The sequence below is a fragment of the Fukomys damarensis genome, unplaced genomic scaffold (genome assembly GCF_012274545.1).
Source record: "Fukomys damarensis isolate Sample0158 unplaced genomic scaffold, DMR_v1.0_HiC HiC_scaffold_4, whole genome shotgun sequence".
Taxonomy (NCBI): domain Eukaryota; kingdom Metazoa; phylum Chordata; class Mammalia; order Rodentia; family Bathyergidae; genus Fukomys; species Fukomys damarensis.
In genome coordinates this window covers 48179215-48188597 of record NW_022900916.1, presented here as the reverse complement: position 1 = coordinate 48188597, position 9383 = coordinate 48179215, and the positions used below count along the sequence as shown (strand labels likewise).

General features: G+C 40.2%; 1 protein-coding gene across 3 annotated transcripts in view; it reads right to left on the bottom strand.

Moving 5' to 3' along the window:
- Window positions 1-9383, bottom strand: part of Cttnbp2 (cortactin binding protein 2) — a 306866-nt gene that overhangs the window by 149011 nt on the left and 148472 nt on the right. Inside the window, exon 1 of one of the 3 annotated variants that reach the window (XM_033758148.1) lies at window positions 8956-9010. The exons of 1 other annotated variant lie outside the window; for it this stretch is intronic. The gene's annotated coding sequence lies outside the window, so the exon portion shown is untranslated. Of the gene's footprint in view, window positions 1-8319; window positions 8603-8955; window positions 9011-9383 lie in introns of those variants that run through there. One more of the 3 variants, XM_010621900.3, reaches the window with a different exon arrangement.

Genomic DNA, 9383 nt, shown 5'->3' with positions numbered 1-9383 from the left:
ATATATATAGATGTACAGTATCTCCAAATGCTGTGATTTGTCTTCACAATTTACCACACTATATCAACATTCCAGAATAGGCTCTGTAAGATCAGATGAAAAGCTGCCATTCTATTAACCAGCCGATAAGAATTACCTTTGCATTTAGGTATCTAACAGTAGGCTATCCCTGTGAATACACAAAATCAGTACAGCAAGGCACATAAATGATAACAGGGCTCTCACAAAACATGACCAGGATGAGTCATATCTCATTTCAAAGGAGGCAGCCTTTTAAAAGAGATCCAATGCTACAAAAGGGAAAGAGACCAGTGCTAGGTGCTTCTCCAAAAAGAAAAACGTTTAGAAGATTTTCCTATTTTAAATTGTTTCTTTTTCCACATATACCAGATAGAACAGTTATTTAGAAAAGCAGGGTCTAAAGAAGGAAAGAGAGAAGAGATAATCCACATTAGGTCTAACGTGCACGTAGTCCTGGAAGATCACTGTTTAGAAGGCTTACAGATGTTCCTGGTAAACAATAAGAGCCACTATACCATGTCTCAACATCTGGTCCCACTACAGGGCATCATCACACACAGCCTTACAAGCCAATTGTTCTAAAACTTTCATATGCATAAAATCACCTGAACACTTTTATTTCAAATATAAACTGCACACCTAGGCCCATTTGTAGAAATTCTGATTTAGTAAAGGTGGCGGGGTATGAATTGCCTAACAATGCCGTGCTGATGCTGCTGGTGGAAGACTGCACTTTGAAAAGCATTTCTACAATCTAGCTTAGTCTCCTGTTTTCTCATGCATGCAACAGAGGAGCTCGTAACATCTATTCTCCAAAGTTCTTATGAGGATTACACAAGAACCTGTAAATTAATAAGTGCTAAATAAAGACAGGCAGCTATTATTAATATGATGTTTTATGTAGGGAGAAGTGGGATACTGGCTAAGAGCCAATTTCTTTGAAAATCTACCAGTAAACCCAATAAACACAGTTTATTGACTATGATGAAAGACGAGCTTTTATCCTGGTTTTTCCCACTGAGAGGGGACAGGGGGCTGCAACTCCTAGGTGCTTTAAAGGGTAATGTTTTATTAATGTTGCTGCTGGTTGATATAAGGATTTTAATTAATTGTATATTTTATTGTCCTTGTTTCTCTAAAGCTTCATAAAGCAAAGCATTCCATTTTAAAAACTAATAAATTATAAAAGAAGTTGCCAAGATTCAGATTCATGTTTGAGTCAGGAGAGCTTGCCACGCTCTTATCACTAGCATGACACTGTACCCTGCAACCAATTGTTCTGTTTTTGTGTGTGGCACCATCAACAAAAAGAAACTCATTAAAAAAAAATGGTTACAAAGGTTCTTGCTGAGTCATAGACCGTCACACAAAATGGTAAAAGCAAATCTATCTCCAATCACAATGTATCAAGCAATACTTTATACCGTGTCTGTCCACTAAAATGCTAATTCCTGGCTTTCAATAATAAAATATTATAGTATTTCAGATATATAAGAATATTATAGTATTTCAGATTTTAATTGTCTAATACTTGACTTCCCATTCCTATTTTGGCATAAAGAGAATAAAAGGAAGTGAAAAAACAGGCTGGACATCTTAAGACAGGTATTTTATAAGTAAATGTAATGCACTTTGGTATTTTTAGAAAATTAAGTCTAGAAGCAAAAGTCCCTATTAAAAATTTGTTTCATATGAAGTGGGATTTATCTCATGTATATATGGTACAAAAGTACTCAGAGTTAAAAAAAATTAATATTTCTTGGTTGAAAAGTAAAAAGAACTGTCCTAAATCTTACAAAGTTTATAAAAGACTACCTTGACAAAAGAACACACATCGTCCAAATACTGCCTGTCACATAATAAAAAATTAACATTTCCATCAAGGTGCTCATTAAAACAGGACACTCCTCTCCTTTAAAATAACCACATTAGACATGCTGACAGCTTTCTTTCCACACTGTACTTCCCAATTAAAAAAAGAAAAAGTCAGTGTTCATCAGTGATAGAAAGGAACTCAAAATAATAAAAAATAAAGCAGACCTGCTAAATTTCAACTCCACAAGCCACTCTTGCACCATTCCGTTTGCCAGGAAAAGTACTGTACTCCAGAAAAGTGTTCAGAACATCCAGTATAAAAGGTCTGGCATGGTGGCTTAAACTAACCCAAGGTCTAGGCAACAGATAGAAAATGCACCTTTTCTGAGATAAAAAAAATCACGTATATTAAGTGTTCCTTTACAGTATACTATGTTAATGTTTGTTTAGTAAAATGTACATATTTGTAATGTATGTATATACAAATGAAAAAAGGAACAATATTTCAAACTCTTAGTGTTCACACAGCAATCTGAATTACTCAAGGTGGTGTGTGGAAGGCATTCCGCAGGGTTTCCTTATACAGAGACTCTGGGGGAGAGAGAGCAGACAAAACAGAAACTGGCTGAGTAGTCTTGTTAAACTGTCAGAACTGAAACAGGCCACCACCAAATTCCCCCATCTCCCCGCCAAATCTAAAATACTGGGTTTGTGTTGGGAATTCAACAGTCACAGCCAAATAGGGCCAAAAGAGCCTTGCTAGTATTCTCACTGACTAGTTGGAAAAAAACCCAAAGAAACGGTCTTCAGGAGATAACCCGAGCCACAGTGGCTAAGCCTCCTCGGATCTTTGCCCAAACACGTAAGTCTTATCAGGGCTACTGGGTGAAAATCTGGTGACCAAACCCAAAGTCAGACATGTTCTCTGGCTCTTCCTGCCAATAACCCCTTCTGCTACCTTAAAATCTAGTGGGCTGTTCCTGCAATGACTTTAAATTCCAAAAAAAAAAGAAAGGTTGTCTAAGAAAGTGTGTAGAATGCAAGGCATGGTGAGAGAGGTGGCTAATGACCAATCTGCCAGGAAGGGCAACAAGTTTCATCTGTTTGGCTCTCAGGTTTCTAATCAGTAAAATGACATTGGCCATAATGATCTCTAAAATCTCCTCCAGCCCCCAACATCCCAATTTCACATATCATCAGGGTAACTGGATCACTGGCCTGAGGAAACTTAGGTCATTGCCTGAGACTAAACACCTTTGAGAAGTACTTGGGGATAACTGATTTTGCTTCTTTGCTCAGAAGTTACAAAAATGCATTTTCCTCCTAGTTTAGAAGTGTATGCTAATAATAATGCATTTAAAACTCTTTAAGCAGGATTTATGTCCTACAGATGAGTAAGGGCTGTAAAGCTGGGAATGCAGTGGAACATCGTGAAATTTCAAAATGATAAAAATTTGAAGACTATCATTAACATGGGAAAAATTAAATCCAACTTTCTAAGTAGACAGAATGTTAATTTAGCCAATTATAAGATTTTTATGAAAAAATGATGTGCTTCTCATGCTTTCAAACTATTTAAAAATCACTGAAGTTTCTTCTTGCCTTGATATTATTCCTCTTGGTTCCTCATTCTACACAGAAGAGCTCACTTTGCTCTCCTTAAGTCCCCTTTCTCTTCTTATTCACCTGATTCGCACCTTTCTTCAGCAAATAGTTGGAATCCCACTTTTGTATGCCTCTTAAAAGCCAGAAATCTCTTGCTGCCTCAATTCAGTCTTGGAGTCTCTTGTTTATTTCAGTTTGCAATTAATCATGTCCTGCCTCGTGCACTTCCTCATATTAAACTTATATTACAACTTCCCATGATTTTATCTGACATGTATATCCACACTGGCCAAACTTTTAGTGTGAAGTATCTATTTCACAAAGCTGAAGAAAAAAAAAGAATCACTAAGATACAGTGTTACAGATCAATCAGGAGGTTCTAAGTAACTGTCCATTCAATCACTCAATGTTTAAAAAATTCTTCACAGAAACCTGAAAAGCAGGCAAGCCTTTAAACAACATTCTCAGGACATGGGGTCTATTCTGCACCTCAAATCCATCAGCTCTGGGGTCTTTCGTGCAAGACCACCCACTTCATCCACTGGGGGGAGGTAACACTGATGAGGAAACAATGCCAGGAAGGAAACCTGGTAATGGATGTAACTAATTTTAACTAGGAGAAAGCTGGAATGAAAAGCAGAAAACTGGCTCTGTCAGGGGTGGCATTCTCTAATAATTAAGCCCAGCTACCTCCCTTTTCCTCTTCTCAGATCCCCTCTGGCCTCCATTTCCTCTTCAGGGAAAGAAAGGGCCACATCCCAGGAAAAACAAGAGTCCATTTCCATCAAAACAGCTTTCAATGTTCTAACAGCCTGACATGGATCAGCTGTGCATGCAAGAAGGCATCCAGATCTAAAAATGGTCCTTTATGAAGCCTGCAATGGGCTGAAAAATACTGTCTTATCTCTAGGTGGCAAATGTCAGCAAGCCGGTTTTCAAATGGCAAGGTTAGGACACGAAGGACAACAATTTTGGGGGATAACTCAGGCAGGCTTTCAGAATCAACTTGCTCCCTTTTTCATGAAGCATAAAAATGACTAAATTAATCATTTATCTACTTTACAAAGCAATGTTCACTTGGCTATTCCCCATTTCTACAAAAATTTTTTCAAATAGATCCTCAACCTATTAGTTGTTTACTAAAAATTTATACAAGGAGTGCCATTTTTCCCCCTAAAATCAGGATTTCTACATTGACGAGACCATGCTGAGCATCATTAATATGAGCTCACCTTTGTACAAGTTATTTATAAAGGATTAAAATCAAAATTTAAAGATACTTTACATAAACATGCCATTGTCATTTCGCTGTGGTAACTGTTCCTTTCTTTCCCTTACCACCAAAGACAAAAAGTCTCCTTTTCTATGCTATTCAGGCTTTGCAACAGCGTTCCAATGAAGGACAGTATATTCAAATAAAGACTCTCTCTAAAGCAATGTTCAGGTGGATGCAGGTGGCATGGGAAGTGGGCAAAGACATGGCACCACGTTTCTTAAATTCACCATTTAAATTTGAATTCTAGCTCCAAATTCTGTGCAGCTACAGACTATCTGAAGATCCTGGCAAATTTCTTTTCTGGCCAATCTTTCCTTTCATTCCCTTTTCTCGTATCAAAACTTTCCTCGTTCTCTCTCTTGTCTACCTGTCAATCATGCCCTCTTCCATGTGCAATGGGTGATATAGCTTTGTTCCTATTATTGAAAGAACTCAGGATCACCATCTTACCACCACCACATGCCCCACTAACCTGGAAGACAAGGAATCCAAAGAGAAAACTAATAAGTGTTCAAAACGTTTTAAATCTGGAAAGCATTTGAGACTTTACAGAGAAAAGCAGTTTGGAGAGGGAGTAATATAAAAATTAAAACAAGAAAAGATAAAAATCAGGTCATATTTGGACTCGAGATTTGCAATCTCTATAATGTTAGATATTATAAACAACAGGCCAATGGTTTTATTGTAATCTGGCAACACACAAAGAAAATTTTCTAATTAGCCAATCAGCATTAGGTACGACACAGCTTTTGATAGGGTTTTTTTTCTTTTACATTTCATCACTGCACAAACATTTATATAACATGTGCAGACATTGTGCTAAGTGACCTGTGCTTTCTTTTACAAATAAACTCACACAATGCTCCTTGACTAAGAGTCTACTCTTCCACAGTTACACTCTTGCTGTCCACATGATCAACAGCAGGTATTTGTAAACTGCTAAGTATTAAGGCTGTGAAACATTTTCTCAACTCATAAATTTACGTGAAACACATGAGGCTAGAACCAACTGGCAATCCAGCCCAGGAATGGATCCAATTTCAAATAGGACTAATGTTTTTCTCTATCCAAAATTGCTCCAGTGATAAATAATAATGGCAACAACAACAGCAACAATAATACAGCCCAACAAAACAAAACAGGTGCAAGCAGAAATGGAAGAAAAACAGAGTGAAAAGCATCACACTGAAAATGGTTACATTCTAACTTTGGGGAGTATTTCAGTCAATTTCTATGCATTCTAAGCTATTTTTTCTAAATCACATAGCTGAGACTTAAAGGGAAACCTCTATATTCATCCTTGAAAGCCTTTTTATGTGCCTTTCTACAGAACCCAAGGAGGTAGCCATGGTGTACACTGCTTCCTGGAGTCTGTCAGAGTCTTCCATGTATTTCAAGAGCTACTGAGATGCTATTTTTCTATTCAACATTTCCAAGTCCTTCTATTGGAAATTCTCCAATTGTTCTTTCCACTGCTTCTAATGCAAACTATTGGTATCTGTCATGACACCACAGTCTCTGATTCAATTCCCTGGTATAGGACAATTTCTATCACTAGAGATATGTTACCTGAGGGCAGCAAAAATGTTGTTCATCTGCCTCCATCTCAACAAAGTATTCAGTGATGTGTGCTGAGTCCGTATCATTTCCTCTGAATATTCATTTAGTCTATGAAATTTTGAATATTCTACAGCTGCCATACAACTATAACTGTTTTTTTTTTTTTTTAACAGAGCCTGGCAAAATAGGCGAATAAGGTTCTTTTCATTGTATTTACATTCAGTACTGTCACTGAAATACACAAATGTGTGTAACATGATAGCAAAAATCTGTAATTTGAGCACACAGGAGGCTGAGGCAGGAGGGAGAATTCAAGACTAGCCCAGGCTAAGTATAGAATTCAAAGACACCCTGAACTACACAGCTAGATCCCATCTCTTTAAAAAAAATAAAAGCACTAGCCATTAATTTAATATCAGTGTTGCACATTTTTTGCAAAACATCGTCCAAGTTAGTCTTTGTCACCATCACCATGACAACAAAATTTATACCTTTTTTGCATATTAGCTGCTTCAGAAAAATGAGAATGACAAAAGTAATGGTTGGCTTCCCAAATACAGCTCTAAAACAATCTCCATTTTCCTTTCACTCCATTTCTGCTTTCCATAATGCTTTATTTATTAGGAGTTACTTTCAGTGTAGAAATATCAATATGGCCTATAAAAGTCATCACACTGGGCTGAGGCACTGAAAATAACTCAGGTCTCCTGGCACAGTTCACAGCAAACACTATTAATATGATCCTATTGAATACTGTAGCTGTTAGCTAGCTTTACACTTGGGATGCTTTCAGGATTTAAACTGCTAAGAACAAGAATCACAAACTAAATTTAAAACACTCTACTGAAAATGATACAAAACTAAAAACTATAAATTAAACGTGTTCCTAAGCAACAATCTAAATAGTAAAAACTTAGTGAAAACATTCATGTTCAAAAATAGCCTACTGCTTTGGAGGCTCCTTTGGCTCCTCGCTGCCAAATGTATATATAAAAATGCACAATATGTAAATCAATTTGAAATGAACTAAATCTCCAAAATACAAAAATAAAAAACTGTCTACTAAAATAAGTCCTCTACTGACACGAACCCAAAACATAAATATGCCTTTGGTTTTTAATCAGTTAAAAAGCAATCAAGACAATATCGTTTCTTTACCTAGTTTTTCTCCTATTTCAAAATCAGTCTGAGGCAAGAGACTGATATAAAGCAACAATACCTTTCCAAGGCAAAACGAATTGGAAAAATTAAAAAGACTAGTTTTACTGCATAAGAAATCATCCAATTTTTACTTAAAAGTCCAAAGTTATTTTTAAAAATAAACCCATTAGGTTGCAAACCGTTTGCATTTTAGAACTCTAAAGGAGTCTATAAAAATAACAAAGAAGGTTCATTTTCATAGATTTTCCAAATCATTCTCATTAACAAGAGTAAAATTATCAATCCCCAACGAACAGCAGCGAAAATCTGAATCTAAAAATTTTTAAATAATGACTTTGCTAGTGCAAAAATCCTCCTGGCACCCAAGATAGTTTACAGTCAAATAAATCTATATGTCAGCTGCATATAATAAATCAGATGTTTGTGTTTATACGTCAGGTGATTAAAATATTGAGACGCAGAAAGAAGCCCCTTCTAAGTAATTAAACAAATTCAACCCTCCTGGCAAACAGGCACACACCTTTCTTTTTCCTCCTCCTCCCTTTTCCTAGTCATCTCTAGAGATGAACGCGCCCAATCCTTTGAACTTCCCAGAGAGGCTTGCTTTAATAGCTAGGTAGCCTCCTTATGGCACCTCTGAGAGAGGGAGACTTTATTCACGAGTGGAAATGTATCCCTAAAACTCTTTTAGAAGTTATTTTCCGTGCAAAGAATGAAAACTCAATTTCCCCAAAAGTTTTAGCTGAAAATCTGCCAGTTTCGCAAGTGGAGAATCAGCAGCCCTCTTCCCTCCCTCTCTTTTCCTCCTTTCCTTTCCAGGCTCAGCTCCTCTAACCCCCAAACAGTATCCTCCAGAGCTCTCCCTCTCCGGCGAGCCCTACCTCCAGAGGTGGGAGGAGGGTGAAGCCGCGCAGGCTGTTCTGCTGGGCTGAGACCGCTGTCACCCGGACTCAGCCCAGGTGGTGGGAGGAAACGAGGGGGCGTCCGCGCCCGGTTCGCTCCATCCCCCTCGGAATCCTCCGCGGGAGCTGCCAGATCTGGCCAAGGGTGGGAGGCGCTCCCAGGTTCGCTTTTCTTTGCAGATCTCCACATACACTGCGAAGCTGTTTCCCAAACCCTAAGAGCGTTTTCCACCCAGAAATGTGGGTCCGGCCCTCCCTCTGGGTCGGTAGGGATTGAAAACCACTAACTATTATCTGTGGTCCGGGATATTAAGGGCGCCAAAGCCAGGGCCAGCTAAGGATGGAGGCTGATTCGGCTTCTGGATGCCAGCGAAGGTGAACGCCATCTAGAAACCAGGTGCAGACCCTCAGTCTCGGCCAGGCACCGCCTCGAGAAGCCCGACCCCACAACCGAGTGCGGGAGCAGCGGGCATCTAGGTCCCAAAATGCAGGCGCTCAGGGCCTCCCCGGGCACAGGAGCGAGCGAGCCAGCGCGCGCACACACACACACGTGTACACACACACACACACACACGTATACACACGCACGCACACACACAATGGGCATCCCCGCACCTGCTTTGCGACTCCCCCCGCTCCCTCCGCTGCTCTCCAGGGTCTGCCAGGCACCCCTGAGACGCGCTCGCAGCCACGCGCGCAGCTAGGGATGAACAATGGGGGGCTGACTCTCCGGGGTGCACTCAACGCCCCGGGTCGGAATCCCCAGAGGTGCAGGGGGCGGGAGCAGGGGTCGCACAGGACGCAGGGACGAAGGGGTCCCCATCCCGGGTGGCCGCCCTCCCCCCAAACGAGCCCGCCTGTGACCGTCGGGGCACCCGTGGAGAAGGAGTACGCCGAGAAGGGGCACCCCTAGGAAAGAACACCCCGAGGAGGGGCGCCCCGAGGGTCTGGGATTAAGGAGCATCGGAGACCCGGAGCCCCAGAGCGGTCTCCGGCGCAGTCCCCAGCCCGCGTCTCCACTCCGCCCGCTCCCGCCCCGGGAC